We start from the raw sequence: 6,000 nt of genomic DNA, 5'->3' as shown, positions 1-6,000 counted from the left end.
GGTTAAAAAAGGTGACATTGCTATTCAAAATATCAGAACCGATTTCATGTTGGCAGATCCATTGACAAAGGGTTTGCGACCCGTATTGTTCAAGGAACATGTGAAGAATATGGGTATCTTTGACTCTTTTCATTCCCTTGATTAGTGGGAGTCATGTTTATTTTTTACCTTGCTTTCAGTTATTTTGCTTGCAGACTGATATTTCTTGAGAATTATTGATGTTTTATTATTGATGATCATCATAATTTTGTTATTATTATTCTATTGTCGACTGAGAAGTATAATTGTCTTTAAACATGTTGTAAAGTTTAAAGATATATAATTGTCACTGTTGAGATCTCATGTTGTACTGTGACATACTGGCTTATTTAAGCAAAGCAATTTCATGTTGTTTAGAAATTGTGGTAATGCAATTTCATGTTGTTGAGAAGTTGCATTACAGAGTGTAATTTCATGTTGCTTGGAAATTGCACTAATGTAATTTCATGTTGTTGAGAAGTTACATTGAGGACCGATAAGAATTAGTGTGTTACACTGTTGATCACATTTTGGCACTAATTCTTACTACACTACTAGGCCCTGATTCACGAAGATGTAATACTCATTGTATGTGAGTATGGAAGGTCGTATGCCATGATATTTTCGGTATATTGATCGCCATATTCCTATGATGAGGTTATGTTGGATTAAATTGTGTTGAGATGCTGGAATTGGAATATTACTTTTCGAAATCGTGGCCACGTAAAATTATTTTATAGTTATTAACCCGATAGAGTCGTTTTCGAAATAAAAAGATTTTCAAAATAATATTAAATTAATTAATATAGCCCAAGTGGGAGAATGTTAGAATTATTATTTTATGGGCAATATTAATTAATAAGTTTTGTCTTTTAAAATTAATCGGGTTAATGGATATTCCAATATTATTATTATAACTAGCCCATTGTGATCACATTGAATTGGGCTTCTGGCATCTGTTGTTATTGGGCCTAGTTGGGCAGCAGTGTAGGCTTTAGTGTGACCCTGGTTTTCCATGATGGGTGGACCCAGTGGACACAGACTCTTTTCTGGGTTATTGGCTAGGTCCCCTCTCTAGCCTATTTATATTGGAGCTAAGCTCCATTAGCCATCATGCTCCCATCTGCTGAAGGCTGCCAATTTCTGAATAGGCAATAGAGAGGAAGACTCTAGCATCTTGTTCCCATATTTCCAACCGTTCTTCTCCGACTTTGTGATGGCCCAACAAGGTACACATAATTACAACTCTGATTTATTAACATTTGGTATTTTATAATCATTGCATGATTCATAATTGGAGATTTAACATTATTATCAAAAAGGCCCAACCACCTCAACCATGCCAGCTCTGACAAGTTAGTGACGCTGTCACCTGCGTGCTGCTAGGCATCCCAATGTAAAACACCAAAATGGTTTATGTTGGGATACCCTCATTCTTTTTGCCTCCCCAGGCACCAGGAATATAAGCTTGGGGATTCCCCCCTCACTTTCTCCCTGCACAACCATTGTAGCATGCATTGCAGCGGCTGTGAAGAACATTTTCCCTGCAAGGTACAAGCTACCTTGGTCCATCCCCATAATAGTTGACTTTTTGCTCTCCCTCTCCCATTGGTGAGACCTATAAATACCCCATCAATCTGCATTATGAGGGCATCCCAAATGTATGAGCCATTACCTTGTCAACTTGAAGAGCCACTGTGGTTGTATATACCACCCACCCACCCTTTTTATTACACACTACATTTGGGACCCCTTACGCAACCTTAATTCATATCAAAGGAACCCATATATCAATCATCACACCCCCTTTGGGGTGGCTCCATATCACCCCATCTCATCTATTCACAAGGGATCTGTTAGACTACTTCCTAACATCATAATGTGTAATGTTTTGTTTATGAAAAAAGTGTATATCATTTTAAAGGATGTAAAATTATGTTATTTTAAATGAGAGAAATAGATAATAAGGGGGAAGAGAGTGGACAAAAAATATAAAAGTATGGATCTCACCTCTTTGTGAGAGTGAAATTACACAAATTATGTCATTTAAAATGACAAACATTTTTGTCTTTGTTTATTCCACATTTTAAACATAATTTTGATCCATGGCTAAACTTACATTTGAGAATAACTGTAAAGTTGTTTTTCATCCCAATTTTTGTGTGATTCAGGACCAACACAGTGGTATCATGTTTACCCAAATTGGTGCCTCTACCTAGCCTTCTCTCATAAACCTAACTTAAGTTAAAATTTAATTTCTATATTCAAATAAGAGTTTTGTTCACACATATTTTATGACACAAATTAAAATAGAATTTATTATTATTATTTTTATTCAATCATCTGAATTATTTAAAAATATTAAACGTTTTTTATTTTTGAGATATAAAATTTTTAGTTAATAATTTTATTTCAAATTTAATATTCACATTTTAGCAAAATTCTTAACATAATAATATAAATAACATTAGTTACCCATTTAGAAAAAAATTTTCTAAAAAATGTATAGATAATAAAAAATCACTTGGTGTAGGAGGACACCAGGGTAGCTTATGTAAAATTTTCCAATTCATATATGTAATTGACATTTAACCCGAACTTCGAAATCTCAAAGTCGCTTTCTGTCTGAGACATCATACGTGGAAAAGACAAGTGAGTGAATAGGAATTGTGTTAAAAGTTCAACAATCTCACATGGTTGCCGTTTAGAAATTGACCGAAGATATTTTAATTATCAAAAATTTTTACTATTAATTTATTATTGATTACATCACTATTGAATTAAAGAGAAAGAATGTTAAAAAGTTTTTGAAGATAAAAAAAATGTTAATATAATGATAATTAGATATGTAGTAAATTAATAATGAAAAATTTTGGTAGTGAAAATATCTCTCTTCTTAAAAATTAACGTCTGTCCAAAAGTCATTGCCAAACCTTTACTGCAGTAAGTTTGGCTAAGAATTTTTGGTGGTGGAAACCTCAGCCCACCTTTTTTTGGTACGGATCCCCTTTCACGAATTGAGAAACTTAGGCTCTGTTTGGTTTTTGTTTTGCAAATCAGTTTTTTAGTTTTCAGAACAAAAAAATTAAAAAACTCGCTTGATAAGACCTGATTTATAAAAAATGTTTTGAAAATTATAACTGTTTTTTTGTTTTTAAAATTAAATTTAGAGAATATGTCTGAATTGTTTTTGTTTTCTATTTTTGTTTTTAACTTTCAAAAAGAAAAACATATAGAAAACAATTATTTCCATAATTATTTTACAAAACAGTTTTAAGAACAAAAAAAATCAGAATACAGTCAAACAGATCCTTAAATTCCTTCATTTTCTTAGCGACTTTGGGCGGAGCAGGACCGCTATGTCAAGCTTGGCTGGTGAGGTGACAGTGCCAAATTATGGACTTCAAAATTTCAAAAGCTTTATGCGTGCGTGGAATTGATTGTTCGTATTTGTTTGTTGGCAAATGGATAATGCCATGTTCCATGCCGCCCCCATGCCATTGGTTTATCAATTTTAGTTCTTGGCAGACCTAGTTCAATTAAGCTATAGGTGAATGATTTTCAACTTTCAAAAGCAAACTTTAATCTTCTAAAGGTACTAACTCCAAATTTTCACAGCAATCGGTTCCATAAAGGGGTCAATAAACACGGGATTGTCACTGGGTTGGTATGTCAAAACGCCAAAACTGACGTGGTTAAATTGAAAAATGTTTGGATAGCGATTGCGACAGGAGTAACCTAACACTATTTAGATAATGAGACCATGACATATATAGCTTTTAAGTTGATTTGCATCTAACATGAACCCACGTTCTTGTTTTCCTTTTGTTTGTGGTTCGCAATCAAAGTAGGACTATAGTACTGCAAATCCTAATTATTAAATGTTTTAATTCAACTCGTAATTAGTTGCGTTCTAATGTGATCCACATTGGTTTAAAAGTTTTATGAGAAAGTGGTATTAATTAAGGGCATTAGTTTTTCTCTGTCACATGTGATAACCAATCATTCCTGTAGATACATAATATATGGGCTCCATTAATTTTTTTCAAAAACAAAAAACAAAATTAAATGGCACAAGTTTCGATCTGTATGCAAGAAGTGTAACATTTTTTTTTGGTAAACGAAGTGTAACATATTTTTCTGCAACAGAAGATGATGTTTTCTCATTAATTAATGGTTTGTATTTTGGAAGTTGCTAATTAAAATAGATGTAATAGTAATTTAAAAAATATGATAACCCCTTAAAGCTTATCGATAAATTAAGACTTCAGAGCTTTTGCTAGCTCCCTATAGTTGAATACTTAATTTCAAGATTATTATCAATGTCTTGATCCTTCTTTGATTCGTTTGCATACCGTACGTGTAAAGCACCGATGTGTATAAGTTTCTTTCTTCTTTTTCAACTTTTTTTTAACTTTGCATGCAGCTTTCATTCTATGATAAAGATTTGAATCAGCAGCAGATCAGCAAGTTTGATGACAAAAGTGACTAATGTATTAAAAATAATAAAAGCATTTGATGTGATTTTTTTTTTATTTGACTTCGTTAACCTCATGCTAATTATTCAATTAATTGTTTCATAGAGAAAAGAATGGTTTATTCTATGTACGTTTATTTTTGGAAAAAAGGATTTCGATAATGAGGATGGAGACCAATAGACCATGCCTAGAGGAATATTAATCAGAGTATTTAAAATAGGAAAAGGTATATTAGAAAATATTGAAACGAAAATGGCGCATGAAAAAAGAGAGGATGAAAAGTAGAGCCAAGGAAGGAAATAAAAGATGAAAAAGCAAATGATATGGAAAAAGTAGCGTCAAATGGCTTTTGATATTATCTTATAACGGGAATTACTGTTCTTATGTTGTATAAAAAAAGTATTATTTCATATACACATATTTTTTCAAATGATTTTCATAGGAATTTTTTTTCTCTCTTATTTATTGTTTGAGTAGAAGATAATATTTCTCTTATATAACATAACAAAAGTATTACCCATCTTATAATAAATAAAAATAAACATATCATCATTTCTTTAAATTGCCTTTTAAATGTCATCTTTTTTCGAGAATTTATTAAAAAAAATTCCCTAGGTTTAGTTAAATTAATTTTAATTTTTATACTTTTTTATTTTTTTTATAAACAATTTTTATACTTTTTACTTGTATAGGTTTTGACCCTTGTTTTTTTTTTCATTTTTAGATATTAGTTCTTATATATTCTCTTAATTATTTAGATTTTAATCCCTTTTCAATGAAGATATCAATATCAATTAGTTTTAATTGTAGTTAAGCCGCAATTCGCGATTAATCTAATAGCCAATTCAAATAATTGAAATTTGTGAGATATTTACAAGATTAACTCGCATCAAAAAAATAATTCTGATCAATATAAAAAAAATTATCAATCTCTATAATTTTCCATATTCCAAAAAATTGGCATGACGGAAAAATCTGTTTTGTTATAAGAAGGAAAATTAAATGTGATTCCCTGATACATGTTGCATGCATTAATAGAAACTTCAAAGGGTTGTAAAAAGTAAATCCACATTTATATGGAAAAACCGGCAATAAAGCAATGATTATCATCGGAAAAAGCTGACATCAGATTGGCATTGTCGAAGCTATTTTGTTAAGGTTCGGATCGGATAATCTTAGCTTCTGGGGGTGCATGTGCACTGTGGGTGATATCATGATAAGATAGAGATGGACAAATTATGACATACGGCAAAAGGCTATTATTATGCAAATCTTTTTAAAAATGAAATGGCTAAGGAAACAAATCAGCGACGACCCTGAATATTTGGAATTAGAACAGAACATTGTCAACTATTTAGATAAAAATGAGGATGAGGTGGGGTATATCACGTTCACAAGTTTAGGCAAAGTTGTGGGCTGCTTTTGTTTTGGCGACCAAGTTGATATGGGAGATCCACCTTTTCATTAAGCCCAGTAATTCACATCCTAAAGCCCACAAATAAAA

Source organism: Gastrolobium bilobum, unplaced genomic scaffold (genome assembly GCF_033153095.1).
Source record: "Gastrolobium bilobum isolate Gb01-03AN ecotype WA unplaced genomic scaffold, APGP_CSIRO_Gbil_v1 utg6918, whole genome shotgun sequence".
Taxonomy (NCBI): domain Eukaryota; kingdom Viridiplantae; phylum Streptophyta; class Magnoliopsida; order Fabales; family Fabaceae; genus Gastrolobium; species Gastrolobium bilobum.
Note: the sequence above shows the minus strand (reverse complement) of the source record.